Raw genomic sequence first — 12,595 nt, forward strand, 5'->3', positions numbered from 1 at the left:
TGCTCCCAATCTACACTATACTCTGCTGCCTGCTTAAAAAGCATGGCTCCTGGCATGCACTGCTTTCTTCACGCGAGGACCAACCTTCCCACAAGAGCAGCGTCTCCCAACCCATCCTATGCAACCAAGAACCACTGTGGAGTTCTGGCCACAAATACATACTGGTATACATAGCCTCTCATGCATGTTGCCTGCTTGCTTTGTGCTCATTTCACTCAACACTTGAACTTCACCCAAACTGCTCAAGGAGGCATAACCATCTTTGTCATGAAGTCCTAAAAGCCTTCTCTCATCCCTTCTCCTGCTAGGAATGAAGTTGCCACTCCAGAGACTGCTACTTCTGACCAAGGCCACAGGTAACCCCTTCCAGATTTTACAACCTCATATTAAATAATGTCACAGACAAGTGAAGATATGGGTGATGAGAGAAGAGACAGGTCCCCTCAGCAGCCCTGAGAAAGACATGTGTCTGGTATAGGATGTAGGAGGAGTTCCAGCACAGTAGTACAAAACGAAGTAGAAAAAATGAAATCCTTATCTCCCGAGTTCTATAATCCTTCCCCCATCCCAGATTCATTACTTCTGGAAATCTAGAAAGAGTGTCTTTATTCAAAGCTGGGGGTTTTTGTACCAGTTTGGAGTTTCCTTAACGAAATTAGGAAAAAATGTTAGCTAAATTGAAGCTTCTTCATTTTCATCTCTCACTCTACTCCACTTCTTGTGGTGCAATTTTTCCACAATAACAAGAACAGTTGTAGTTAAAACAGCAAGGCTTGAAAAACTAGAGAATTCCATTAAAAGGACATGACAGTATATTTTAAGGAAAACTGTATTCCAAAACATTTAAAGACTGAAAGAGACCAGCAACAGATTTAGAAATAGGAGGAACATTACTTTCAGAACCATTCTAGTTCATAATGATTACCTTTAAGAGAAAAAAGCCTTGAATTTAAGCTTTGTGTCCTCCCAAGTCTTGTCTGCTGTGGAGGCTGACAGCCCTCCAGAATGACATACAGAGCTCAAAAATGTTGTCTAGACTATGATTATAACTCATGATTGCTGCCTTGCTCTTGCCAATCACCAAAATCTCAGGGCTACACAACAAGTTGTATTAACTCTCCAAAGCTTGCACTGAGGCATGAGACCCCAGGCCAGATGCAAGACTCCACCAGCCCTTCAGTGATGCAGCTGACTACAACAGCCACAGGCAAGGAGAAAAACACACGTGGGGAAGGACTTTCAAACTTAAAACACTCCTAGAGTAGAAGCAACCGTAAAGAGAAGCCAGAAGATCATTTAAAAAAAAAAAAAAAAAAAAAGGAGTCACTGCAAGACTGCAAGTAAAGACACTATTCACTTACAACCACTTCTGTCTCTCTTCATTGCCTTCTCTTTGTCAGCAAAATGGGTCAGACAAGATAACACAGTAAAGAGAACAAGAGATACAGAAGAAGGAAGGGGAGAGACACCCCCTCCAAGAGGCAAGGAAATTATTCAAAGATTAAAATATAAACAGCTTCCCTCAGCAAAAGGATTTTATCTCTAAGTCCTCCTGCACAGGACAGCCCAAGAGTGCAAAGAAAAGAATACAAGACTTTGCTTGTCTTGATGAAATAATAATATAAGCAATAAAGGGGAAAGGTAGCGCTTGGCTGGAAAATGCTCTGAGGAGGTTAACTTCTTCCAGGACAGTCTCTTTCAGAGATAAGAAAGCCATTTGCTATAGTACCTGCCCTTCCCCAAAGCCAGAGCTACTGAACATACATATTATGTCTGATGCTTGCTGCAAACATCTTTTCTGCACAAGAGCTGTTTGGTGTACGCACCCATTTCCTACCGAAGTCAAGGGAGCACCTGGGGAAAAGGCCATCTAGCAGCAATCTGCCACAAGCAAAGCATCCATGTCCTGCAGGCTCTATTTCCCACGGCCCTTCCTCCATCACATGACTGGCACGCACTTGTCCTGTGATGGGGAAAAGATCAAGATGTCTGGAAAGGTGCCTACCACGACTAAGCTGCTGTCATGACCGGACATGTTCCCAGAAGGATTCCCAGAATCACAATCCCAGAAGGATTTAGGAAAACATCCCAAACCAGCTGTCCTGATGAGCAACTGAGAATCCACAGGCAAATCCATCACCTCCATAATGGCCATGGCAGGAGAGGACTCACAGCTTTTTTTTTTTTTTTTTTTTTTCCCTCTCTACATCCTTCACCACTTTGGCAGATAGGACACAACAGAAACCATTCCTTTTGGTGGACAAGAAACACACTGATTTCATACTGGCAGAGAAACACAGGACACTGCATCCTTATGCAGTCACGCTCAAAACTACCTCTGCCACCATGAGCACGTGCAATTTCTTCCCCCAGTGAAAAATTTTTACAGAATGTAATGACTTAGCCCCCAACACCGACAATATAAAGTTTATCTCTCACTACTAGTGAGTAGACTTCTTGAGAACATGTTATCAAATTTTTGAAGAAAAAGACTGGGGCAGATATTCCAGTTTGTTCAGGAAATGAAACAGCCATCCCTGTCCTTCCCCATCATAAAAAACAACAGTGCTTCCCCAAAAAAGAGATCACAAACATTTGATTTCATTTGTGTACATGGTTCACACAAACACATTTATTTCCTTGACAGAAAATGTATATTTAATAGATTTAAAGGAGTGCTATAAATTAACAACTATCATAATCAGATCATTTTACTAACTCCAGTTTGGGCAAGAAGAGAGACCTAGTCTGAACACGACTGGGTGAGATCTGTTTGGCATGTGCAAATACTCCTGTACTTGTATGGTGGCATGCACACTCATACATTTAAAAGTACATGTACAGTGTACGTGTGCAAATATTCCTCATGCATATCTTTCAAATGATACTTCAACCTGACTTGATGACTTCAAGAGATAGAGACATCCTAATTTCCTTTAATAGTTACAAGCATCTTCCTAATGCCTTCAGTGGTTAATCACATTCATTGTTAACAATCTGTGCATTTTTCCTAATTTGAAATAATCTTTTTAATTTCCAGGCACTGGCTGCTATCATATCTTTTTCCACTAAGTTAAAAAGCCCTTCAGTACACAGCCTATTTTGCTCAAAGAAAACTAAGAAACTTTTAAATGCCTCACAATAAGCTAAACCAATAGGGCACTTTGAGAAAAAAGTTTTATAATGAGTGACTACATCATCTTCATTGCTTTTGAACATTTCTTTAAAAACACTATCTTAAAACCTGGTCAAAATATTCCCCAACTGATTTTACCTCTCTATCCTTATTCAGAATTTCCTGTTATTATGGATGTACATTAGTATTTAAAAAGCGATTAGCTTATTTTAGTAGCCCTCATATCTACAGTATTACTCTGAAGACTCACATATTGCCATACATCTGCTCTGCTCCTGCCATCCTTTCCAAGGTCACTGGTTTCTGGAAGCACAATTCTTTATTCTAGACCTACAGCTTCCAGTCTTTCCTACAACATGCATAACTCTGCTCCAGGTCTATAAAAACATATTTGGCCATATTAGACCCATTTACCCAAACAATTCCGAAGACACTGTACAGCTGCCATTCCTTCTTCATGCTTCACCACTCAGGGCAACCTTTACATAATCCACAAATTTGATCAGCTCTAATTTCATGTTTTCTTCCAGGCTACTGATAAAAATACTACAAAGCCCTGGACCTACTATAAATCCCTGAAAATTCCTCCATTCATATTCTGTTTCCCACATCTACTATTTTTAATCTAGGTTTTGGCTCACTGACCATACATGAAACCATATCTGTTGAAAAAGATTCACTTTACAACAACAACCTCACTGATTATCGTTAGAGGAGGCATGGGAGTATAATTATCACACAAATCCCATATGTAAAAATATGTTTGATACAAGAGCTTTAATTACAATTTTTTGATCTTCTAGAGCACTGGCACTCACCAGCCATGTAGCAGTTTCCTTTATTTCACTAATTTCGAGTAAATCCTACCACCAGCCCTCCTCAATCAATTCCTTTTTGAGTAACATCCCGTTTTCCAAGTTGACTCAGCAGGCTGTGTGAGCACCTCCACCACACAACTCCTTTCCAGGCTTTGTCAGGTTCACAGATTTTGTTTGGTTTGGGGTTTGGTTGGTTGGTGGTTGTTTTATTAGCCTTTGGGTACAACACACAGCTAGAGCAATTCACATGAAATCAATACACTTTAACAACCTACTTATTCTGAATTCAACAACTCCAAATATAATAACCCACATTACTTTATGCTGATATCCTGGATAAGACTGAGTTTCTCAGAGACTGGTGAAAATCTCTGATGAATTATCATGTCTCTAAAACATTAATTCCACGGTTCTGAAGGGCTAGAAAAGCTTTCTTTGCAAGCAAAAAATTTAAGTAAAAAATTTCATGCCAAAGGAAGATGTCAAAATTATTGCTACCTCCACCACGTTTCAATTATTTCCCACATTGTGCTTGCCCTACAAACTCTTTGTACCTGATCAGCCATATTGGCTAAGTAACAGAAAGGTCCTGTAGTTTCTGTTAATCAATTCTGCCCCTTCATAGCTCCAGTTCTTTGTTAATTAGATCAAGCTAGCTTTCCACAGAAAATGCCACAGTAAAGTTATCTGCCTGTAATCTGCCAAATCACTACAAAACCTCTTTAATTGTTTTTGTAAGTTTAGTGCCTCTCTTAAGGCTCTCATTATGTAAACTGCATTGTTTTGCACATTAGGCCTCGATCAAAGTCCTCCTCATGTTCAGTATAAGTTTTGATATATTTTTAACACAAGAAAGCATGTGGGTATATTGAGCTTTTCCAACTTTGATTTTCTACTTAACTGCCAGCAGAAGTCCACCAGCGTAGAACCAATTACAGTGGCAGAAGAGAGCTTCTGTTAATATGCTTAATCCTAGAAATTTCAGTTGTAGCAGTAGAAAGTGCTTTTGTGCCAGCGCACTGCATCTACTAAGGCTTCTACCAGTACCACTGTGTGTGCACATGTAGAGGAGGAGGAGGACAGAGTCACATCAAGTCATATCAGCAAGAAGCTGGTTCATCTCATCAACTCTCCTCTTTTGCAAATAGGTGTTCAAGAAGCTAATGGTAACCACACTTTGCAGCTGAAAAACTCTTCCTAGGATTTAGGACAATTGTAGAAGGCACTGTTTATAAGGTTTGAACACTATACTCCATGTTTATACTACAAACTACACTGATAGCATCTAACAGATTTCTTCAGCCTCATTTTGAGCCAACTGGCTAAAAGTCTTCCCCTTAAGATTTCTGCATCCTTGAATGATATCTTCAGTTGTGAAGTTATTCAGCACTTTTCTCGAGCACAGAATCAATACCTTCTCCAGACAGGTGCACACCAGCCTTTACATCTTTCTGCTGTTTGAATAACCAACTCTCACTAATATCTAAGTTGGTTCATTCTTCCTTTCTTTGTTTCTGCATTCAAACTTGCAGATACACCTGCAGAATAGCAGCTTTGGGACAAGCTGACAGGTCACCACAGAGTGCTTCAAAACACTGCTCCTACTTGCACATTTTAGAGCACGCTGAAAACACGGTTATTAAATTTCAGTGATGTAATACTTCCCCCCCCCCCCCAAGTAAGTTCTAGTTACCTTCAAGATGCCACAAGATTTTTAGACATATCAGACTGACCCCAACTCCAGCATTACCACTGAGCAAGAACAAGATTTAAATTATCACAGCTGCTCTGAGATTACAATAGCACCGAATCAGTCTCACTTGCAGGACCAAACTGACATTCTGCTATTTCACTTCAGGCATAAAATTGAGTCAATGGTATGTCTGACCTTAAAGAATTTCTAAGAGCCTATTTTATGTACTTTGAGGTATTTTTCAAAGCAACAGTTCTTGATAAGCTTTATATCTGTATGGCTGAAAGCAATATATACTTTTACACACACACCCCCTTCCCCCCCCCCCAAAACTTGTTTCAACTTCAAATATACTAATTTTGTTAGCAAATATGTGCAATTAGCATTTGCTGGTTATCACATACAAAATATTGATCAGTAACTTTCTTAGTATGACTTAGAATGAGAAGTCACCAGCTAGCTAGTTTAAAAGAACTGACTTAAATCCCAAAACAACAAAACACTACCACCATATCTCAGAAGTCCAACCAGCTTCTAAAGGTGCCTCTTCAACAATTTTTTCCCCTCTCATGGCTACCTGTAATTCCACCTTCTTCTTCCTCACAGTATGTAATGACACTTGATTTCATCAACTAATTCTGCCCCCTTCTCAAGCAACAAATGGTGTTACTTTATCATTCCCCTTCATCTTTAAGATTCTGTTTCTTAATAAGCATAAAATCCTAGAAACTAAACTTAAGGTTTCTAGAAGTTAACAAGAAATGAAGTTTTCATTCATTGTTTTAAATTACCTAAATATCAGATTCTACACATGCTATTCTAAAAGTCGGAACCTAAATATTGATTGCTACTTCTTCTGTGTTGGAGCAAATACTTATAAACACCAATTTGGGGGCAGGGGGAAACCACAGCTCTCTATAAATTCTTTTATTTTTATATAGCTAAAAATATTGCTTAAACACAACAAATTCCTGTCTTGCAATGAGCATTCTCTGAAACAAACCCAGCTGTAATTAACTCAAAATACTTGATGATCAGGAAAATGTTATGTAGAAATTAGTTTGTGTAAACAGAAAACACACATTTCAAAATTATATCTGTACCAAGTATCTAGGAATATCAAATGGTACTTAACCTCTGCAGGAACTAAGTTCTCCAGAATTAAGTTTAAAATAAGAAATTTTGTTAGCAGAGAATATTTATCATACAGGGTTTTATTTCCCAAAAACTTCTAAGCACCTGAAGGAAACAAGTTCAAAAAAATGACATGAACATAGTTGCACTGCAACTAACTGTATGCTTAAAAATATTGCTTCTAAATGTAACTCATACCAATCAACAACACTATTTGAACACACTTCCTACATTACTACATTCTGGATTTGCATTTGATCAAATGGGATTCAACTCAATCCTCATGGGAAAAGCCTCACTCCACTGCCTCTCCCTTCCTAGCCTAGTAACCGGATACATCTCAAAGAGGTATTTGAAACGATGAAATTTTGAAGAACAAAGTCAAGGCAACACAACAGGCAGACCTGCTGGCTGGGAGGCACAACCAGTCAGGGTATGTGCAACAGCAAAAGAGTTTGGAAAGGCCAGGTAGTCAACAGTCACCACTAGCAACAACTGGCATGTGTGGGAAAGGATGGAAAAACTACTGTTTGATACTGCACAAGGTATAATTTGACACATGTGTGTATGTATACACACATATATGTATACACACATATGCATTAACGAGGGTCTTTTCAGACATGCATGGCAGGAGGATGAGACAACGGTTGTGTGCGTGTATACAAATACATACATGCACATACATGTATATGTACACACAAACACAAAATGTAACACATGGTGAACAGCAGGCTAAACATGAGTCAGCAGTGCGCCCTGGCAGTGATGCAAGCTAACAGCACACTGGGCTGTATCAGCAGGGGCATAGCCTGCCTGATCAAGGGAAGCGATCGCTCCCTTCCACCTGGCACTTTTCACACCCATCTGAAACATCAAGCGCAGTTTTGGACACCCCCAGTACAAGAAAGACACAGATAAACCAGAATTAGTTCAGTGGAGAGCCACCGAGAAGCTCAGGGGGATAGAGCACTTGCTGTGCGAAGAGAGGCTGCGAGAGATGGAGTTGTCCAGACTGGAGAAGAAAAGGCTTTAGTGAGTTGACAGCAGATCTCCCATACCTACGCAGAGGCTATCAGGAAGATGGAATGCTGTGCACAGGCTTTGCACAGAGGCGTGCAGCAGGAGGACATGAGACAAAGTGCAACAATGGAGGTTATGACCTGACATAAAGGTTTTTCCCTGTGAGGACAGTCAAGCACTGGAACAGGGACGCAGAGAGGGATGAATCTTTGCCTTTGGAGTGTTTAAGACCTGAACAAACAAAGCCCTGATCTGAACTTGGTGTTGATCCCACTTTGAGCAGCAGGTTGGACTAGACACCTCCTGAGGTTCTTTCCAACCTGAACTATTCCATGACATCAACTTGGATCCCGGAGAACACTATAATGGCTTGTTAAAATTTTCTATCCCAGGTCATACCTTTCAAATCTTCATTAAAATGCAACTACTGTTGAGATGAGACAGAAAACACATTGTTTGGTTCTTCTTCTCAAAAGAGCACAAGACATTCCCATCCAGGATCTGCAATACTCTCAAATATCAAAACTGGAATTTCAAGAGATTTTAGGGATGCAGAAGTTACCAGTTACCCAGGTGTAGTACAAGTGGAACACAGTGGCTAAACATTCAGCTTTTTTGCGGCGTGGGGGAGAAGGTGGTATTCAGTCCGAGGCAGTATTAATCCAGAAAACATCATGCATCCACAACAGCTCTTCCTTAAAGCAGCAACTGCATTTTTCTTGGAAATTTCACATTCAGCACCTACTGTTAATGAACAACCCCTGTATTCTGATGCTGATACAGTCCCAGGATAAGAAGATACATTGTTCACTCTGTATATTCAGGATGTACAGCTTCACACCTGGGGAAAGAAGCCTCACTTAGCAAACCAAGGCCAGGCCAGAACTCCCATCAGAAGCACCTGCAGTGGTGTAAGCAGGCTGTTTTGTTTTCATCCCTCTGCTGGGTGCTACTGCCCCTAGAGCAGAACTACCAAAACAAAGGCTGCTTATTCTAAACTAATTGATTTTGCATTGAAGCAGACAGAGAGTGCTTACAAGGTCCATTACTCTAAGTCAGGGAGGGGAGGGGAGTCACCACCTTCGACCAGGCAGCAGGGAGATCTTAAACCAACAGAGAAGTTTCTGCAGCGATTTCCTATGGGCTAAGTGATTATTCACTAGGCACGATGCTTGGATAACCATACAAAGAATATCCAACATTAAGAAAGTTAAAAAGACAAGCAGATGTAATCATTAGCATCTTATTAGCATAAAAAGGAGGAAGAAACAGCTCTATTATTTCCTTCTAAAGATTTTTTTTTGCAATAAAGATTCCTCACCTGCATATAGACTAAAGTGATGTACTAAGAACTTTTTAAAGCACCAGTTTTGTACAAATCAGTGAAGGGGCAGGAGGGGAAATCAACGGAGTTTACGAGTGTCTCTCAAACGTGAGCACCGAAAAGTCCAGCCACCAATGTAACCACCAGCAAAAGTAGCCCATAAACTATCCCATGGAGGGAGCAAGTTAAAAAGCAGCGAGACAGGATCAAGCGAGAAGAGGCAACAGCTCAACACACCGAGGCTTCTCCCTCCAAAGCTCAACAACGAGTCTCACAGACACTAAATTATTACTTTGCGCGTCTGTTTACCGGTCCTACAGATCAGCGCTGTTCAGTCACAGCAGAAGCGTGACAACGACTGTTCGTTCCCAGGCACAGCCGGACTCTGTCAGGCCCCTCTGGCTCAGCACCCCCCCTTCCAGCACGGGCCGACCCCCGAAGAGCCACAACACCCCACGGGAGGCAGGTGCAGCCCCCCCCCCCCCCAGGCTGCCCGCCCACGCCCCCCAAAATCAGAAACTCGCTTAGGCCCCGAAACGCGGCGGGATGCTGAGGGAGGCGAGCCGCGCTGCCCTACCGGCCCCGAAGCCCGGCCTCGGCGGTCCTCGGGTCTCAGCCCGACCCGAGCCCCCAGGCTCAGACCTGGGCCCAGCCCGGCAGCCGCGCAGCTCCCGGCTCCCTCACACCGCCCCTCCCCCCGCCCCCGGCGCTCCCCCGCCGCTTGCCCAAGGGGCCGAGCCTTTGCCCCGCCGCCCTCCCGCCCCCTCAGACCCGGTGGCCATTGCCCCCCACCCCCACCCCCGGCCCGGCAGTCGTTTCCCCGCCACCCGCCCTCCACCCCAGCCCGGGTGTCCGCTCGCCGACCGCCATAGCCCCCCCCCCCCCCCACACACACAGCCCACCCCGGGCCGGGCGGCCGTCGCCCCACGCCGCTCCCCACACACCCCCGGCGGGGCGGGGCGGGCGGCCGCGGGCCTCCGCCGGCGCGCCCCTTCCCGGCCCGCTCCCATTGTGGAGGCGGCTCCCCCACCGCGCCTTCACCGCTGAGCTCTCACCTCGGCGGGGGGCGGGGGGGCTGCGGGCCGCGGCGGGCCCCGGGAGCTGGCGGCCGCCCGCCCGCCTCCGTCCCGGCCTCGGCGCTCAGCCGCCGCTCGGGGGCCGCATCACCCAGCGTCCGGCTCTTTTTCCCCCCCCCCCACCCCAACCCCCCGCTGGATCCCCCGGGCAGCAACAAGCGCCTCCGCCGCAAAGGTTCCGCAGGGCGGAGAAAGGTTCCTCCCCGGCCCCAGAGGGCGGGAAGACGGCGGGCGCCGAGCGGCGCGGCGGGGAACGGGGCGCCCCGGCCCTGAGGGGGCCCCGCTCCCCTCGGCGGCCGTCAGGGGCCCGCTGGCCGCGGGACGGGGCTGCTCCGCGCCGCGCCGCCGGAGCCCGCCCGCCCGCCGGAGTCCCGCGGGCCCCATCCGCCGCCCGGGCAGGCCCGGGAGCGGGGCCGACGGTGCCGGCATACGGGGCGGGGAGCCCACCTAGGGGCTGGAGCGGGTAACGGCGGGAGCCTCCCCGGCCGCCCGGCTCACCGGCGGGAGCCTGGGCTGCTTCTGCCGGTGCCACCGGCTGCGAGGAGAGCTGCTGCACGGAGCGTGGGGGTGTTCCCCCCCGCGCCGCGACATGCTGTTAATTAGCCACAGGGTACCATGGTAATTAAGGTTGAGGGGCCTCGGGGGTTGGGGGGGGCTGTCTCTCTCCTCCAGCCTTTCCACCTCAAGGCAAGGACAATAGAGAGCTGCGTTCCGGGCCTTGTCCTGTCAGGTCTTAAAACTCTCCACGTATGAAATTTGCCAGATCTTAAAACCCTCCACGTATGAAATTCCATCCACCTCTGAGCCCTCTCTCCAGCACTGCACTTCTTCACAGGAGAGAACTTTCCCCTCGCAGCCAATCCAATACAAGATGACCCGTTTTCGTTTCCAACCGCCGTTTCTCAGTCTCCTGCCACGAACCTGGCTCTGCCACCTCCACAGGTACTGGGCAACCACCATGGAACCCACCCAAACCCTTCTCCAGCTCAGCCCACCCACTTCCCCTCAGCCTGTCATGTCCTAACCTTTTCACAGCCTCCACAGGACTAGCTCAAATTCACCTCTTTCACATACGGGGTGGGGGGGGGGAATCCACAACCACACACAGCATTTCAGATGTGATCTGCTGACTAAAAGGGAAGCTCATCACTCACCTCTGCCAGCCGGCCGTGGTCCCACAGGCAGACAGAGCCCAGCATGCCGATAGCCTTCATCGCTGCCAGGACACGCTGCTGACATCGCACCGAGAGCATGCTGCTCATCCTGTACAACAGCAGGACCCTGGTGTTTCCTTTTGTTAAAGGGAAGAAAAAGAACAAGACCAGCAGAGAAAGTGCCTGTCTGGTTCTCCAGGCCAGTACTCAAATATCCAGAGCATGAAAAATAAAAGTGCGAGTCTGGTATCTGACTCCGGATATGTAGTGGCAGCCTGGGCACAATCACTGTAACTCAACCCTTAGTCCTTCAGGGATCTCCTGGATTTCAGGGAAGTCAGAGCTGACCCAGAACAAAAAGACCATAACACCACAGAGCCATCTCACACATGGTGTGCCCCTAGGAACTTTGCAAGGGCATTCCAGGTTTTCCTTCCCCGCCCCAGCCTGTCACACAGAGGAGACGTTCAGAGAGAGGGATGACAGCAGAGGCCTCAGAGGCAGAGTGGAACCAAGTACAAGTCAAAGCAGGCAGAGGAGCCCCCAGCAGAGCAGTGAGGAGTTCTTATTGGGTTTTATTCCATCTTGCAACATTAAAAAAAAGTCACTCTTCAGGCATTTGCTCCACAGTAGCATTGACAAGCACAGTCCAGCTAAGCATGCAAGGGCCACTCCTGTAAGCACTCCGGCAGCTAGCACCTTCTCCTTATTTCTATGAAGTTAACTAAGGCAGCCAAAACAGACCTAGAAAATTATTCTTGGCTTCTATAGGTTTATGGCCACTATCTTTTAAAGTCAATGAATCTTTGCAATCAGACATCCACATTGTCCAGTGAACGTGTTGGGCTGGGTTTGGCACAGGGGGGCTGCCCATGCAGTCCCACTGCAGTGTTTGCCCCCATCAGACAGTTCCACATCATTCATGCTTTCTCAGCAGGTAGCTCACAGGGCAGCCTCAGGACACCCACATTCACCACCCTGAAGCAGATGCCACCAGGAACTCTCACCACCACCAATATTCAGTCCAAGCAGCAAGTGCAAGTTATTACTGCTGGTTTGCAACACTAAGGCTGGAGTTACACCATCCAGATAGAACTGGGATGGAAAGCTCAGGTGTTATTCCTCAAGGAAACATAAGTACCCTCAAGTCCCACCACACGTGGCAGCTCTGGCTCCTAAAACAGTTACCAGTCCTTTACCACTACTGTGGAAGATTAGGTTGAAAGAGTGACCCCTC

The 12,595-nt window shown here is 46.0% G+C and overlaps 1 protein-coding gene across 3 annotated transcripts in view; it reads right to left on the reverse strand.

The window, feature by feature from the left end:
• Positions 1-10,304, reverse strand: part of RAD54L2 (RAD54 like 2) — a 69,646-nt gene extending 59,342 nt beyond the window's left edge. For all 3 annotated transcript variants that reach the window (XM_049826995.1, XM_049826993.1, XM_049826992.1), the window contains exon 1: positions 10,184-10,304. The gene's annotated coding sequence lies outside the window, so the exon portion shown is untranslated. The remainder of the gene's footprint in view (positions 1-10,183) is intronic.
• Positions 10,305-12,595: the final 2,291 nt, after the last annotated feature.

This window comes from Accipiter gentilis, chromosome 23, assembly GCF_929443795.1.
Source record: "Accipiter gentilis chromosome 23, bAccGen1.1, whole genome shotgun sequence".
Classification (NCBI taxonomy): Eukaryota; Metazoa; Chordata; class Aves; order Accipitriformes; family Accipitridae; genus Astur; species Astur gentilis.